This window comes from Rhipicephalus microplus, unplaced genomic scaffold (genome assembly GCF_043290135.1).
Source record: "Rhipicephalus microplus isolate Deutch F79 unplaced genomic scaffold, USDA_Rmic scaffold_28, whole genome shotgun sequence".
In the NCBI taxonomy this organism is placed as follows: Eukaryota; Metazoa; Arthropoda; class Arachnida; order Ixodida; family Ixodidae; genus Rhipicephalus; species Rhipicephalus microplus.
In genome coordinates, this window is record NW_027464601.1 from 7,036,125 (window position 1) to 7,054,986 (window position 18,862).

Here is an 18,862-nt window from a genome sequence, read left to right on the forward strand (position 1 = left end):
TCTGAATAAAAATTTTCCTTAGTTGCTCATCTTGTCTCCTTCCCACTTTCACTGGTCTTACAAAACTTAGCTTGATATATTTGTGATCACTACCCCAGACTTCTGGAGCAACCTTCATCTATGTGCATTCCCCTGAGCTTATCATACATCCTATGTGACATCAGTGCGTAATCTATCGTCGACTGCAGCCTTCCTACCTCCCATGTTATTTGCCCTTCACATTTCTCAATACTGTTTCAAATGATCAAATCATGCTTTTCACGCATATCCATGATCATTTTGCCTGTCGAGTCGGTATACCCATCTATATCTTCTTTGTGTGCATTCATATCTCCTAGTATAATTATCTCGCAGTGTCCTCCTAACTCCTCAATGTCCTTTGATATACACTCTACCATTGCCAGGTTTTCCTCTCTGACCTTTGCTCCCGTCCACAAGTACACGAAACCAAGGAGTGTCGTTTCCCTGCCACTTTCCCTTTTAGCCATAAATGTTCCTTGCACTCCTGCTTGACCTTTTGCCAGTCTGTACTTTTATGAATGAATGCCCCAATACCACCCTCCTTTCTGCTGTCTTCTGTTCTATTACAATATTCCCACGCGTAGTCCGGATTGTTAGGAGGTCGTTCCATGTCTCTAAGATGTGTTTCTAGAAAAGCGTATACCATCGGCCTCTCCTCTCTTAGCTGTTCTTCTATCTCTTCCCACTTCAGTCTGTTCCTTCCACCCTGCATGTTAATATACCCCATCTCAGAATTGGCTCGGCGCTCGTGCCTACGTCTATTTCTGCCCCGGACTTTACCTATCTTAGATACTGGTGCCACTTTGGAAAGGTATCTGTCCATACCACCTGTCAAAGAGTCTCCCTGGTTGTTTTGCTCGTTACTAGCTATCCTGCACCCCGAAGGGCTCGCTTGCCCCCCAAAAAAGCTACTGGGCGTCCTGCCAGTCGCCAACCCACCTAATGACCTAGCCGCCCATCGAAGTGAATTCTGTCTCTTTGAAAACCACCCCACCTATGCACCTCTCTGTTTATTTCCACCACCTCAAAGCCTTTCTCTCGACTCGTCCGCCATATCTCTTGGTTTGCGTTGACAACCGCTCTTTGCAGGTTGCTGTCACGCACCGGCACCTACGGTATCGTGCATATCACTACCTGTACCTGAGGAGAAGTGGTGCGCATGTCATCGACCCCTTTTGCCAGTGTGGTTGCTAGTCCTGCTGTATCTTCATTTAAGACATCGTTTAAACCGCCTGAAATCATCACGAGGTTTCGTCTATAAGCTGTAGTTTTGAGTTTTGCGCTCGCTTGCCTCATGACTGCTTCCAGCTTGCGTCCTGAGAACGCCCCTACTACAACCCTGTCACCCTTTACCCTCTCTTTGATTGCTTCTGTGCATCGATTTAAATTCGAGTCCCCGGCGATTATCACATGCTGTGACTTTTCAGCTGGAGCGTCCTGCACCGGGGCGTTACTTGCACCTGTGACGCCAGCTGCTTTGTCCCCTCCCAGCCCCACCAGTACTTCGCTGAAGCTGGGCCTTGCGACAATTGAACCGGCTGAACCTGTTTTTTCCAAACTTGCTTGCTCTTTCTTCTCCGCCATTCTGGTTGCCGGTTCCCTACTGTTCTCTCTGTGGGCCGCTTCTTTGTTCACCTTGGCTAGTGCTTTCTCGGCGGACTTCAGCCTTTCTCCCATTGCCCTCGTTTTCTCTTGCTCTGTCGCCAACGCAGTCTCCAGATCGGTGATTCTCATCTGCAGTTCACTCTAGACAACCATTATTTTCCCCATTTTTTTCTCAACCTCCCATTGCCTACACTTCGCGTCGGCCTCTTCTCCATCAGCTTCTACACTTGGGTCCGCTTTCAAACCCACCCCACATCCTGAGCACTTTACAGTCTTTTTAACCAGCCAGGTGACTATAGCGCCATGGCGCGAACTAATAAGAGTAGCCTCGCGCTAAGTGCTTTTCTCACAACCGCACGTGGCCTAGGTACCAAATTTCGTGAACATCTCTAGGCACTTTAGTCATTAGCGGTGCGCCCGCGCTGGCTGGAGCAATGGGGGTATGTAAAAGCTCTGCTGGCTGTGTTATGTGTGTGTCAGCGCTTCCTCTATATCAGTGTTGTGCGGTGGTTTGTATTATTGCGATATTATTCCTTGCGAATATGGTGATGCGTGAGTGCTGACTGTTCTGTCTGGATGTTAGTTCAGAATGCGCGGTGCGCTGACGCGCTTTAGTGAATGCTGTCACACGGTCACTTGCTGCATGTGGTCGCACTGCACTGTATTAGATCTGGATTATTTTAGACCGTGTAGGGGTGACTATTACCGGTTTTCCTCGAGAAATTTTAATCGCGTGCAACAACTTTGTTGTTGCTGCGCTATACAGCATCGAATTTCGCACAGATGCTCTCACCGCGATCACAAGTATCTCTGTGACGCCGGCGGTATGAATATCGCATTATTTCCACTACTTGCACAGATAGTCCAAGTAGCATAGAGAAAAAAAAAAAAGCTGTGATTGCTGTCGGTGATCGCACGTGAATGCTTATACCAAGTTAAACCTTTCAGTTCTGTTCAGTTTTGTGGCCTCTACTTCTTTGGCTGCTGCTTACATGACAATGCACGAAAAAAGCAGTCTACTAATTACATCAAAATTACGCAGAAACGGTGCATCATACTTAGGCAAGTCTTTAGAAAAGATAAAACGTCTGCAAAGAAGCCCATGTTCATGTTCAGTCTTGCAAACAAGCTTATTGCTCACGCTTTTGGCAAATTTTGTTGTTAAGGTTCTGCTGACATGAGCCGCAATGGACCACCGCATTATACATATATTGTATGATTGGTGTGTCAAGTGGTCACCTGTAAATTGCGATCTGCATAAAAAGTGAGTGCTTTGCCTTCAGTGCAATTTCGCATGCTCACTTTTTTTTAAACCTCGTCATACATTGAAGGAGTCATCATTTTCAGCCTGACTACGCCCACTGCAGGGCAAAGGCATCTCCCATGATTTGCCAATCAACCCTGTCTTGTGCTTTTTGTGTCCATGTTATACCTGCAAAATTTTTAATCTCATTGACCCACCTAACTTTCTGTTTCCCCTTCCTGCATTTGCCTTCTCTCGGAATCCAGTAAGTTACCCTTATAATGACCAGCGGTTATCTTGCCTACGTGCAGTGTGCCCAGCTCATGTCCATTCCTTCTTCTTGATTACAACTATGATATCCTGAACCCTGGTTTGTTCATTGACCCACTCTGCTCTCTTGTTGTCTTTAACGTTACACCTATCATTTTCCTTTCCTTCACTCACTGGCTCATCCTCAATTTAAGCTCAACCCTTTTGTAAGCCACCAAGTTTCTGCTCCGTAGGTAAATACTGGCAAGATGCAGTTGTTATATACCTTCTTCTTGAGGGTTAGTGGCCAATTACCATTCATGATTAGAGAATGCTTGCTGAATGTGATCAACCTCATCTTTATTCTTCTAGTGACTTCACTCTCATGGTTCGGCTTCGCGGTTACTACCTTTCCTAAGTAGACATATTGCTTTACAACTTCCAGCATCTCTCCACCTATCGCAAAGTGCTGTTTTCTGCCGAGACTTTAGCACATTACTTTAGTTTTGTGCACATTCATTTTCAGACCTACTTTTCTGCTTTCCACGTTCAGTTCTGTAATCGTGAGCTGTAATTCATCTCCTGAGTTACTCATCGAGGCAATGTTATCAGCGAATCACAGGTTACTAAGATACTATCCATTAACTCTTATTCCTAACTGTTCCCAAGCTAGGGTCCTGAAGACCTCCTGTAAACACGAGATGAATAGCACTAGAGAGATTGCATCTCCCGGCCTTAGTCCCTTTTTTATTGGGATTCTGCCGCTTTCTTTATGGTGGCTGCGCATCCACTGTAGATTTCTTCCAGTATGTTTATGTAGCGTTCTTCGATGCCCTGATTCAGTAGTGCCTGCATAACTGCTGATGTCTTGACTGAGTCAAACACCTTCTCGTACGCTATGAAGGCTATGTATAGGTGTTGATTGTATGCGAAGGTATTGTTTGATATATTTATGGCACACGATAACGTTAACATTATGGTGCATTCCACAGTGCAGTTAAGTGCGGCATATTTCGGTCGGTGCATCTTCTTTTCATGTTCTAGCAGTAATGTATTTTGGGCAAGAAATATCTGTTATAGTCTTGTTGCTTTTTACTACCTAATAATGCAAACTATTTAATAAAAGATCGCATCCCATACATTAATAAAAGGGCCAGGGCAATGGAGGGCCTTGACACTTTGTTCATGCACTGCCATATTGCATTTTTCAACTGCAACTCAAAGACCACTGCTTGGCATATTTAATGCATAATAAATTCTATTGTTGCAACATTTGTCTTTGTAAACTTTTGGTTGTGAAAACATGCTCAGACGATCAACAACAGCTGGTCCATTAGTTTTTAAAAAGCACCCCATTTGGTACTCCGTGCCTACTAATTATAGCACAACGTAATAGTATTTGTCGAAAATATGTGGCCAATATGTACGAAACAACAGCTGCGGCATTTTAAGCAAGTTATTTGCAGTTAAATAAAAGCTGGGAGCACTTGATCACAGCACTATTGGAAGTTTGTGACCATGTACAGACCTTTTGTACTTGTGTAAGTTTCTGTGATTGCAGGCTCATGCACACCAAAGCAGAAGGAACCTACATTGCTCTCCGTTAAAAGCATAATAAAAGAGCTCGATTTACCTCTTACAGCCATAAATTTCAACTAGAAAGGTTGTCTGGTTAGAGTTAGTTGTCGAGATAAAAGTACTTATGATCTTCAGATGCTATAACACCCCCTGAGGAGGCTTTGGTGGTCAAAAAGAGAATGCTTAGCAGAAAAATCAAGGCAAGGCTTCTCTTGATTGTGATTAAAAAAAGCCTTTGCTAGTCTTTGGCAGTTTTAACGTCCTTTGCTAACACCAAGGAAAGTCAACTGTCTTTCTAGGTCTTAAGCTCTTTTGCTGGCCTCCAAACAATGTTATACTAAGCTCTATTTTTACTCTTTATATAGCTTCTTTCTTATCCGTTTTATAACAAACTCTTAATACCTGAACATTAAATGTCTAGAAATTCAAATACTTCTCTAGTCAAGATTGTCACAAATTATTCGAATTTTCTTTAGCATGTCAGGATGGTGTCATAAGATATTGAACTTCACTGTAATAAATATGATATTTTTGCTCTGATTGAACAGGTGCTTTTTCAATTGTCATGCATTTGCACAGATTGTCAAACACATCACAAATGATCTAATCACAAATGCCTCAACTTAGTAAACAGAAAACTTACATAATTCAAATGTGGTGTTTTATTGTATCTCATGAAGAGGGTAGCATCATTCAGTAAAAACATTGCTGGTGAGCTCCATAGTCATAAAACTAATTGAATTTAAGTAATTAGTATTGAGGTTCCACTTTGTTGCATGTACATATAGTAGCACCATATTTATCCTCTTCTTTATGCCTGTGCATTTCATTATAGACATTTGAACAACCCGTCAGTGTCGTATTATTATTGCCTGTCTTTGTCATATTTCACTCCGACTTAGCATAGTGTTTGATGCTAGATGCCAAAAGAGATTAATATGTCACATTTCCCATTCACCAGGAAGACGTTTCTTTTTGAGCTGTTGTTTAAGGCAGTGACGTTCTTCAGCATTCTGCTGTAGAGCATATGAGCAATACGGTTTGTTTATACAAGACGCTATACCATTGGTCCCATATAAATGCTTTTTTGGTCTACACATGTAGCTTTAAAAATTATCAGTGTAAATACGGCTGTCTTTATTTAAATATGAAGTAGTGCATTAAAAGAAAGAAAGTCTGTATCTCTATTCTGATGCTAAGGTAAAGGGAAATGGTGCCGTGCAGTCAGGGGGGATTCAGTCAATCATTTTAGGCGAAGGGGGAGTTGCTTTATTGATTGATATGTGGCGTTTAACATCCCCAAACCTCCATATGATTATGAGAGACGCCGTAGAGGAGGGCTCCGAAAATTTTGACCACCTGGGGTTCTTTAACGTGCACCCAAATCTGAGCACACGGGCCTACAACATTTCAGCCTCCATCGGAAATGCAGCCACCGCAACCGGGATTTGAACCGGCGACCTGCGTGTCAGCAGCCGAGTACCTTAGCCACTAGACTACCGCGGCGGGGCAAGGGGGGTTGTTTAATGTAACACCGGAGAGAGGTGGGCGGTCATTACTTTTTAGTTTTTTTTTTTAGCGTAAAAACTCTATCATGGCATAAATATTATTAATGTGTGCCTAAAGGAATCCCAGTCATTTGTCCTAATTGGTGATAACAGGTGGACAGCAAACACTAAAGAGAGGGGGAGGGGGTACTGACAGGCTTTGGGGTGGGGGGCGATTGCCTCTAGCGCCCCCCTTTTGGATCCGCCACTGCATGCAGTTCTGCACGAGATCACAGGATTGATTCCGAACCTCAGGAGTCCCATTAAAATAGTTGTAATATGTACAAGTGCCCTAGTTCCATGCACTCAGAGAGATTATGAGGTCAAAATTATTAAGCTTTATCTTGAAACAGTGCATCTCGTAACCAGATTTTAGTTTTACAACATGAAATCCTCAAACTTAATTTTATTAATTCTTCTCTAAACCAGCATAGATGTACAGTGCTTGTGAAATTCTGCTCCCAGTTTTTTTTATGTGAATGTGTGGTTCATCACAGAATTTATGGCGTTATATAGCAACATGATTTTTCAAGGCCTTCCCTATTGCCATCACCTTTTTTTTTTTTCACATTTGTTCAAACCAGAAGACAACCAGAAGAGAAGTTCACCAGGGAATATTTACTGCATGAGAGGGTGTTTGAAACAGTTGGTTATGTGTTCATGTTGGCCCATACACACACCTTTTGCAAATCAACAAAATTTCTTCGTCTTCATTAGGCAAACTAATTCTATATAATTGTGCAGCAGTCATGTAGCTATACTGTCAAAGAAATAATGTTCAAGAGAAATAGAAATGTTTAATAAAGGTCACAGACAAGAAAATGCAAAGCCATGCGTCTGTCATAATCATGTGGTGGTTTTGGGATGTTAAACCTCACATATCACTGGAAATAAGGTAACCTTGCCAGAAAAAGTTGCTTGTTATTTACTACATGCCTCAAAGATCAATATGAATTCTCTGCAATTAGAGACAAGTGCATCTTGAAGCCAAACAAGGGAGCAGATAAACAATATTGCCACTGAGCACTTTTACTAAATATCCTATCCAAGATTGCAGCAAAATAAGCACCTGCAACATATGAGCTAGTATTAACAACGGAATGCTCAGCTTGAGGTTTTTCATGCAGGAAAAATAAAGGAATCATGAAAACGACCACATGTTGGATGATGAAGCGAAGACAATACTTTATTAGCAGTTTTTAAAATGCTTATCTTGTGGTTCATTTCAATAATGTTCCTGACTTAGCTCGCTGTGCACTTGGCTGGAGTGCAGATTCATTTCCGCCACTGTCACTTATCCTTCTTCGAGGTCCTTGGTTGCAAGTACACCTACCTGTAACAGACATGGCAAATTACCCCACCTCCTTTTTTATTTTTCTGTACAATTCAAGCAGCAGCCTATCTTTCCACTCCTAAATAAAGGTGGCGGTGAGTAAGCTGTGCATGCATGAACTTCACTGCATGACTCGGGTTGCAATTCAAAGCATAAACTTTCTAAGAAACTCTAATAAGTTTCCACTTTGTTCAGACTGCAGATATTTAAGCAAAATTGGTTGAAACACAAAAATATGAAAATAGGTGTGCATTTTTACTGTAAAGTATCGCACATTTAAAACAGTGTGAAGAGAACACTCGCAGATAGAGCAGCTGAATTGGTGGCGAGCGTTCCTTGGTTGTACGGGTAGTCACATTCAATGGGCCTCTCGTGCAGCCCTGACAATGCTATGAAAAAAGCACACGCTAGTGTTTCAATTCCAACTTCAATCGCGAGTGGGCACCTAAAATACAGAGCAAGTGCCCCTTTTTACTTTACAGGAGATCTCGAATATGGGCCAACGACCGAGCAAGCGCCCCCTCCCCTCCCGCAGTTATTTTTCAACCTGTTCTCCACTTCGGAATTCTGCAGCAGCAGTTCTTTGGAATCAAAGTTCTGAGAGTCATTATATATGTGCAAGATTTTTTTAAAGGAGCGGCGGCACTACAGCAGCAATGTCGCTGAAACATGCGTGGCTTATCTTGCAGATGGTGCCGCTTGTGCACAGTGCTCCAACATCGACCGACAAAGTCCCGGCCCTGCCCAGATTATCCCCGAGAGCATCCCGTGACGTCATCGGGGCCAACCTATGGAACTGGAAGACTTCGGTGACGTCACCACACGAAGAAGACATAAAACCTCGTCCACTTCAGCGGCACCTCAGTGGGAGCGGCGGCACTACAGCAGCAATGTCGCTGAAACATGCGTGGCTTATCTTGCAGGTTGGTTATTATGCTCCTGCATCTTACTATCGTTCCTGCAATCTTTTTTTGATTGTGCTGCCGCTCCCAGTGAATTGTTTTGACATTTTGTTCAAGTTGTGGTCAGAATTGGTGCTAATGCTTTCCGGGGACATCGAACTCAATCCCGGACCAACTGTTGAGGAAATGCTAGAGACAATCTTAAAGACACAAACTCAAATACAAGCTAGGCTAACTCAGATAGAAGAAAAATTGGAACCTTTGTCTGAATAAGCTGCTAAGATAAATAACCTTGACATTGCTGTTGAAAGCCTCCAGCGCACGATTGAACAACAGCAAGAAAGGTTAAACGAATTGGAAGACAGGGCTAGAAGAAATAATCTTCTTGTTTTTGGTGTCACTGAGACTGATAAGGAAACACGACAGGACATTGAAGAGAAAGTATTAAGAAACATATTCTCAACGCGCCTTGGTGTTACAGTGTCCTCAGTAGAAAGAATTCACCGCATTGGTCAGAAGAAAAGCAAACAGGAGAGACCAGTAATTGTAAGATTTTATGACTACAATGAAAAGATGGCCATATTTAGGAGCTGCAAAAAATTGAGAGGTACTAATATCGGAGTCTCTGACGACTACTCAAAAGAAACATTAGAAAAAAGTCCCTTTGGCGCTCTGCTCTTGATGATAGGCGCAATGGTGCGAAGGTGAAGCTTGTTCGAGATAAGCTTTACATCGACGACGCTGCTTATACGTGGGATTCCCGTTTCAATACACGCGTGAAAGTTAAGAACGCTCAAAGCGAAGCACGCCGCCCGGTCTGACAAAAGAAGCAGTGCGACATAAAGCTGATAAACGTGAACGCACGAAGCGTTCTGAAGAAAACAGAAGAACTAGAATCGTTGACACTAATTTATGACCCTGACTTCGTGACTGTAACAGAAACTTAGCTAACAGAGGATGTTGCAGATACGGATGTTTTTCCCATTTCATTTCATGTACTGCGTAATGACAGACTAACCCGAAACGGAGGCGTTGCTTTACTGATTAAGAAAACTCTTCGGTACGAATTATTGTCGCCCATTAAAGACTGTGAGAACGTGTGGTGCAAATTATTTATGGGAGATATCACGTTACTTATAGGGGTTCTCTATAGGCCCCCCGGAACTTCAGTTGATATTTTTGAGAAATTGGATGACTACTTGCTAACAATGACAAACAAACGAAGCAGAGTAATAATCACAGGTGATTTTAATTTACCAGGTGTTGACTGGAATGCACGAGTTGCTGGGCCGCTTAACAGGCCTCTTGCAGAAAATCTGCTTGACATCATGATCAAGTACGATTTGGTTCAGGTAGTTGACAAGCCCACTCGAGTTCAAGGACAAATCGAGACATTGTTGGACTTACTATTTTTGTCACAGGAAGTGTTTGATTATGAAATAAGTATCAAGGATGGAATCTCAGATCATAAGGTGGTTGCAGCAACTCTTAAACCAAATAAAAAATTAGAAAAAATAACCAGAGTAAAGGTGTACAATTTTCAGGCCGCAGATGATACCTCAATTCTTGATTACTTAGAAATGGCTTTTGACGCTATCCCGCCTACAGATGATGTAAATGACCTCTGGGAATACTTTAAGAAGGTAGTAAACGACTGTTTGTCACGTTTTGTTCCCCAAAGAGAAAAGAGAACTGCAAAAGCTAACCCATGGATTACCAGAACTATCATTCACCTAAAACGGCGACTATGTCGCGCCTGTTAGAAAATACCAAGAAACTCGTCTGTTATTGCTCACATTAGTGCTCAGGTACGAAGAGAAGTCAAGCAATCTAAAAGTAATTTTCTAACTAATATATTGTCTGAATACATATCCAACTCTCCCCAGAAATTTTGGCGGTACCTGTCTAGTTCGCAGTCTGAAATAACTGGGCTTTCTATAGACGGGACCTCCTATAGCGAACCAATTCAGATTGCCGAAGCACTCAATCATTACTTCAGTACTGTTTTTTCTCCAAGTATTGATCATTCAAAAAAAAGGCTGTACGTTCGATGATACTAGTTCCAATCTTCTTACCGTATCTAAAGAGGGCGTAATGGCATTACTGCTTGAATTGGATGATAAAAAATCACCTGGTCCGGATATGATTCCCAACGAATTTTTGAGGTGCTACTCTGATTGGGTTTGTAGTTTCTTAGGTAAAATTTTTAATTTATCTTTGTGTACTGCCGCTGTTCCGATTGATTGGTTATTAGCAAGAGTTGCGCCCATTTTATAGCTGGTGACCGTTTTAATGTTTGTAATTACCGTCCAATTTCGATCACATGCACGACGTGCAAAGTAATAGAACATATAATTTCAAAATATATATTTCAATATATAGAAAACAATAATCTGTTTTATAATAAGCAACACGGTTTTAGAAAAGGCCTTTCAACCGTCACTCAGCTTTTTGAATCTGTTCATGCTTTCGCTACAGCGATAAACTCAAAAGAACAAGTTGATGTCATAGCAATTGATTTCTCTAAGGCCTTTGATAGAGTATGTCACCAGAAACTTATTCAAAAAATGTTAATACTTGGTATTGATCCCGCAATTGTAAGATGGGTTGAAGCGTACTTGCACAATAGGTTGCAGTTTGTTGAAATAAGTGGCGCACGTTCTTCTCTTTTACACGTATCCTCTGGTGTGCCACAAGGCTCCGTGTTGGGACCTCTACTCTTTTTAATTTATGTGAATGATATTGCAACGGTTGTGCCTCCTTTTGTTGATGTAAGGTTATATGCAGATGATTGTCTCTTGTTTTGTCATGTGAAAAGTGTTTCTGATCAAATGCTCCTCAATGATGCTCTATGATGTATTGACAACTGGTGTGAAAAATGAGACATGAAAATTAATTTTGATAAAACTGTTTGCATGACAATTTCAAATAAAAAATCCCCCCTTAACTATAAATACACAATAAACAATAGAGAAATTAAGAGTTCGAATGAGTTTAAATACTTAGGTGTTACTATATCCAGCAGTTTAAAGTGGGACAATCATATTGACAACATTACAGGACTGGTGAAGCGAAAGCTGGGTTTTCTGAGAAGGAAACTTCGTAATGCAACGCCCTCTGTTAAATTGTTGGCGTATAAGACTATTGTTAGACCAACGCTGGAGTACGCATCTATCATCTGGGATCCGCTTACTAAAACTGAAATTAACAAACTTGAACGAGTACAAAGATTGGCAGCGAGGTTTATTTATTCAAATTACATGAGAACACAGTCTGTATCACTTTTGCTTGCTAGGGCTGACCTTTAATCGTTAGCTACACGAAGAAAAATAGCTCGCTTAAAATTTATTCATGACCTGTATCATAAGAATTACAAGCTGGATCCCAGTGTATACCTGGGCCCCCCAGGACGAGTGTCGGCTCGTACCAATCACTCATTTTCTGTCCAAGCTTATGTACCGCGGGTGGATGTATTTAAGTTTTCGTTTCTGGTGCGATCTATTGTTGACTGGAATGGGCTTCCTCCCGAGGTACTTACAGGATGTAGATCCTCACAGGATTTTCAATGACGGCTGGACTTGTTTTTTGCCTAACATTGTTTGTGTATTGTTCACCTGTTCACCTCCCACCCCTGCTACAGCCCACAAGGGCTAGCAGTATTGTAAATAAATAAATAAACACATTTACAGTGTGATGCCTCGAGGCTGCATTCCGAGTTGTCACAAATTGTCAGAACATTTGTCTTTGTCTTGTCAGAACATCTTTTCCACCTTGTCACAGCACCTTGTCTTGTCATAAAACGTTGTCAACGTCGTCTTCATTCTCGGAGTCCGAAATATCGGATGTTTCCCGGTCGCAAATTGGTTGCAATACTTCGTCTGCCTTCTTGGTGGATAAGCCTGAAATTACAAAGCAACGGGAAGCTAGACTTGAATTCCCACTGGTAAACTTTCATAAAAAAGAATGTGCTAGTCGGCCATCTGACTTCAATATAAACACGCACATGAACCCAATGTCCCTTTGCGAGGACACTAAACTTAGTAAGCTGCGAAGGTCCCAATAAAGTCAATGGTTTCTCTAAACGGTGTCAAAGTGTTCTCCAGGCATTAAACCTTTGCACGCCGTTGCAATTTTTTTAAATGAAAAGCGTTAAGACCAGCAATAAAGCGACTTACCTGGCCGTCTCGCATAACACGTGCTGGCGCTGATTGCCGCCATGTTTTTTCCGAGCGGGAAAGAGAAATTTTGCCGAGCTCAAGGTAGATGGCGCCACATACCTTGTCCTCCTAAGGTCCCTAGATAAAAAAGTTTTCAAGGTAGCGACACCCTTCCTTTTCCTCCTCGCTTATTTGCCTGAAGCGCCCCCAAGAAGGGTCAGAGCGTGCATAAAAAAGCGAACGTTTGTGTTCAGTTACTACGGCAGATAGAAACAATTATACCAAATGAGAAGTAAATGAGACCTAGTATAAAAGGTTTCTTAGTTGAAAAATAAGCGGTACAACATAGGAAGCGTGATGTGTGTTACCCAACTGGCAACTTTGTGCAAGTTCTATATTTCACACCATTGGCCATGGCGTCTCGCATCGTACGTCGTAGTTCGTCCAGTTCTCCGAATGTGTTTCGCTCGTGCATGTGATGTGGCACAGTTAACGTTCCTCTTGCTGGATCCTGTGACCCTGACTTACCACAGGGCAGCACTTTGTTGTGACGTTACGACGAGTGATCATAGCCGCTTGTGAGCACACAGGGAAAAACGGCGGCCAGTCTGGAACGAACGCTTCACTAGCAGCACTGCGATTACAGCTTTTTCTGAAAAAATACGTCTACTTTCGCAATCAGGATGCCAGGTAATCGTGGTGCATGTTATATTAGCTGGGTGACTATGAAAGAGACTGCGGCACCGCAATGCGAGTGCACGCAACTTATGGTGCATTCAGACGACGGATCGAATCCCGATGTGGCGGGACGGACGGCGCGTCACGTGACCTCACATCAGCGATTCCCCTCGTCCGCGACTCGTCCGCGCGGCTCGCGGACGGATGAACCCAACCTGTTTCTCACATCGGGATTCTGGCGGGGGAGAGCCGGTACTTCAGCGGAATAGCTTGGGGTCGGTGGCAACCAGTACACTTTGCGTCTGCTCGCGGCATGTCCTCCATGGCTCGCGGACAGCTGCATGACTGGTCGGCATCATCTACGCTTGAGCATTGTTTACTTAGTTTCCGGAGACTTTGTTCTCAGGTGATTAAATATGCAGAAATCACTTTTGGTGGTTCGGGAAATGTCGCCGCCGTCGCTTAACACGCGAGATTCTTAGCCGTCATGGTGGTGAAATATTCCAACTTCTGCAACCGGCGACGTGCCGCTTCTAAAAAAAAAAAGGTGGGAGACACGTTTAGAAGTTCTACAAGTGGGGAATAATGTAGCTGAAAGAATATCCTGCTAGCAACTCCCTTTTCTCCTGAAAGAATAACACTACTCGTTCATTTGTCACAACACGACAGACATCGCAGCCAAGCTTCGCTTCTTGCGGGCATCCATGTTGAATACTCTCAAACCGGTCTGCTGCCAGCGGGCGCAGGTGAGCGCCGAATCTGCTGTCGAGGGTAATCCGGCTGTTTTCCCCTAGGACACCGTCCGTCGTGTGGATCCGCCTGCAGGCGGACCATCCGCGGATTAGCTGTCCGCGTCCACGACAAATCCGGATTCGGTCCGTCGTCTGAATGCACCATTAACGACAAGTTAGGGTTCTATGAGTGGGGTGTCCCGGCACGAAGTGGCACTACAGCGTGCGCGTACAGAGACGTTTGTGAGTGACGCCAACAGACACGCACGTTGTACCCTTTGTGACTCATCGCCGCATTCACTGTCCCGAAGTGATGAACTTTGCGACGATGTCGTCGCCCCACCATCAGCGGCAAGTAGCAGAAATGTGCTGGAATACCGAACGATGGGCATTAGAAAAGCGTGATAGTAAGCGCGGCCTTTCCAGCAAACTCGCTGTAGCACTGGTCTTCCTGCATGTTAACCAAATGCTGGCGCACCACTAGCGCTTCTCTGTTGTGCACGGGATTGTGCCGTTTGAAACTGTCATTGTGAACTCGTTCGACAGAGTGGCTACATTCCCGCACACCCGAATACTTTACAGAGTGCACCCGAGCCAGAACGGGCTGTAATTTCAGTCAGAAGCACCGACCAGCACTTCGCCCTCACCTCACCTCCAGCATGCACCCCCACCCTATGCCACCCCTAAAAAGCGATGGAAGGATCTTGCCAAGGTTCCTTGTTTTAACTAGGGACCTTAGATCTTGCTGCCCAGCCCTGCCTGCAGTGGAACAATAATATTTAGCATTCCAGTGTAATTTTTTGAGCACTTATTACCATTTTGTGAATATAATCTTAGAGACAGCCCCATAGCTAAACCAACCTTTTTCCACAATGGTATATGTCCACTTTTTTGGTTAATACTTTAAGCAGCTGTGCAGTGTTCAGCTGTTTCCAGTGATATTCAAAGTACAATGTAGCTGTGGTAACATGTGGGGCTAATTTCAAAGCAAACCAAGAGCTTGACAAGTAGTTGAGCAGCCCCCGAAGAGCAATAAAGTAAAAAATGTTACTGTAACGTTAACAGACAGCTAGAGATGACAGACGAAGTGTCGAATGCTGCTATTCTGGTGGAAATTGTGAAAAAAAAACTGCAGATGGGTACGGCTACGGCGGCCAGATAAAACAATGTTGCTTAAATAGGAACCTTAGGCGACACGTGTAACTGGTAGGGATGATAACTGATACACATACACAAATATAGAATGAGCGGTTATGAAATTATTAAACGTGGAAGTGCACCCTCAATTGAGGGGACGCAAGAAGCGTAAACACAAGAACGCTGGAAGGGGCGTTCGTTCTGCAAAGGACAAAAATAGGGCGCTGATGCATCAATAGATGCACTGAGCTACGTACAACGGCACTATTTCAACATCCTATGTAAATCAGGACACTGGAATGTTAAAAGGAACAAGGAGGCACAATGTTGACTACAAATATTTATTCTTGTTACTTCGTTACAATCTCTGGCAACATTTTCATAGCAGGCACCTATGAATAAATAAGCATGTCCTGGGCTGTTGCAAAGACACGCAAACCACACCAAGACACTTCATTTGTCAGTAAACAATAAAACTATGAAGAAAATTGCAGCATGTGACATTCAATGCAGAACATTGCTTGATCATTGCCTGAACAAGAGGTACCAGAGGAAGACTCACCGTTACATTTTTTTCAACATGAACGTGCGTGCTTTGAAATATACAATGAATGGCCTAGCAACACACTGTACTTACAATTTACACAGACACGAATGCCTTAATGGCATGAACAAAGGTGAACATGCAAACCGATTTCCACTGCAGCTTGTTGTCATATACATGAGGTGTATTACAGCAAGATTCACTGAGTAACTTTCGGATCAATAATATGTGTTTCAAATATACAGGTGATGACACAGTAGAGAATTCCACTAACCATTTCCGCAGACTTCCATACAAATGTCTGCATGGGATCATGAAAGTTAAACAATGCACACTACATCCACATTCGTGTTACAATACAGTTTGTGATGTCACATGACGTACTAGTGAAAGGCACGTTCAACAATGCTTGCGAAAATGACCTGTGTGGTTTGAGATGTGTAGTAAAACACCTGAGTAACAATTTCCACAAACTTATACACGAATGTCTGCATGGTAGGAACACTTCAACGGTGTATGTAAACTGCAGATAAGTTGTTGCCACGTTGTGCGTATGCCTAGAGGACAGTGTGGTCAAGTGACGTTTGGAAAAAAACTGATATTTCCAAAGTGACGGGAAGTTGCATTGTAACAGTTAACTACCGTTTCCACTAGCTATACAAGTGCCCTGTGGCATAAACGTAGCAGTACAGTTTATATATCCACACATTACCGCAAAACCTTGGTCGTACGTTACATAACAGATAAGAGACAGGCATGTTCATCATTGCTTGGAGGAGTAACTAGACTGTTTGAACAAGTAAGTATTCAATGGACACTTTGTACTTACAATTTGCACAAGTGATGGTAATGCCTTCATGGTGTAAATGAAATGAAACATTACCTTGTGTAAAGAGATGTTCCTAAGGCGCCTCTCGTTCATTTGTCGTGCGAGCTTATAGGAAGGTAAATTGGGCATTGTGTGTATATGCATGTTTTGAAGAGGATGGAATGAGTACATAAAAACATTGCACGAAAAATTTTCGTATTGTACATGACTGCATCCATGGCAGAAGATGGAAAGGTACAGGTTATTTCTATCGCGCTCATCTATGTGACTTGCTGTCATGTTACATTGTAAACTACAGAAGGATACCTTAAGAGTTGTCCCGTGCCGAAAGCATGTTCTAAAACGATGAAAAATACAGCAATCACATACCAAAACAGGTTGTGCTTTGGTTCTTATACTTGCGCTTACTTGAATGGCATGGTACACGTGGGGTAGTGCTGTGAAGCTAGGCAGCACAAAATTTTTTAAGGAATGTAAATCTAGTCAGGATGTTGTCAACAAGTTGACAATGGCAGCATTAAGGAACTCGGACAGTATGGCTCTTGGTACTTCAGTTTCTCAAGCACGCACGACGTGCAAGATGGAAAGATTTTGACAAGGCTATTGAAGGTGCGCAGGCAGCTAGATAGAATAAAAATGCGTTCTCCAAGGAGCTCTCCTGGCACGCACGCCACATTGGCTGCAAGGGCGCTTTCTACACTGCTATTTTTTAAGGAAGGTTGGCCACAGCAGCTCTCATTCCTACACTTTTATTTCCACATTTATTGTCGATTTGCACGCTTCGAGCCAATGTCTCTTTTCTTACTTGCATGTGCATCCTTGCGGAGAAGAACACAGAAAGAATAGCTTCCAATACATTATGACTGTGTGGAAACAAAGTATTACACGTTATCGCACTTATAACAGCAATTTTGGTGGCTGATACAGGAACATGATTATGGATATGCTGCTCTTTATTTTTTTGAAAGTGAGACTCCGCTACCTTTAGAACTTCAACTGCTTCAGAAGCTACACACAACGCTAACTTTTCTTTGTATGATCTCAGCTGTGTGAGTCGCGGAACGTCTTTGTTCCCTGTCATGGCACTTACACAAGCATCACAGTTTTTTACTAACTTCTTAGCACTGTGAACAACATACCCTGCGAAGTACAAAAATGACTCGTGCTCTAACATATTCATGTCATGAATGTCAGCAGGAATTAAAACTGTTTCTCTGTTGCTGTCTTCGTTGTCTGAGCTCAAACCAGCAAGTAAAAAGCCACCATCCTTAGTGTAGCTGCCATCAGAACTAGCATGTAGAAACTGTGCTAACGTTGCGGATTGCAACGCGCACTTAAATTCATATAACCTGGGAATCGGATGCTTAGCTCTAAGAGTAGAGAAGAAATTTTCCAGCTCATCTTGACAAAATCTGCTAAGGAACAGAAAGCGGAATTCGCAAAATGATAGGAAATACTCCTGCAGCTCAAGTACAGAGAGCGTACTGAGAATAGCCCCTGTCTGCACAGGCTTCCATGGGGCATTTTTGACGGTGCCGATAGAGAGCCCTTCAAAAAGTACAACAAATTCTTGAGAAAGCCAATACTTGCCTGCCTCTCTGTCTCAATATATTTACTCAAGACAAGTTTGGTTGTTCGTGATGTCATGATGCGGAACCACTTGGCCACAGTATCAATAAACCAAGCAGTGGCAAGCGCGGACTTCTCTAGCAGGCCCTTCTCAACAAGGATGCGCAGTGCAGCCCCAGTATCCACATTGAAAAGACTGTAAGCAGGGCCCACCTTCATTTTTTCGTAATGACCAGGGTCAACACAAGTTTGTTTTAGGTGCGGAGCCAATTTGAAGTCTCCTTTACAGTCAATTTCAATGAGTTTTTTTATTGGTTCAATGAGAACCGCATTTGTGGAGAGACCAGCTTTTACAACAATGTCATCGGGAAGATACAAAGTTTGGCCCCTGGTGAGGTGATTGCGCAGATTTTTCAACAGGTGAGGGGCATCTGCTATAAATCATAGCTTCCGATTCGAATTGCAGGGGTGTGTAGCACTGCAATTTGGTTGACTGTGCTTGCCGACTCTGACAAGAAATAACCTCCATAGAGCCTGATTGCCACCCCATATCTGAAACAACAGCATCTATTTTAAGGCCAATGTCTTCACGTGCTCTTATCATTTTCAAGAGTTCTTGCTTGACAGTGAGTGTATGAAAACAATTTCCGGTCAAATGGTGCCCAATGACCTGCTTCCATCTAGTAGTAACACCACCCAGCATAAATACGAGGCCATGGGTAGCCAAAGTGTCTGCAGG

The 18,862-nt window shown here is 42.9% G+C and overlaps 1 long non-coding RNA gene across 1 annotated transcript in view; it reads left to right on the forward strand.

Moving 5' to 3' along the window:
• LOC142786703 (uncharacterized) overlaps positions 1-12,213 on the forward strand; it is a 38,788-nt gene extending 26,575 nt beyond the window's left edge. Inside the window, exon 2 of the long non-coding RNA XR_012889124.1 lies at positions 8,266-12,213. This is a non-coding gene — a long non-coding RNA (uncharacterized LOC142786703). The remainder of the gene's footprint in view (positions 1-8,265) is intronic.
• The last annotated feature ends 6,649 nt before the right edge of the window (positions 12,214-18,862 follow it).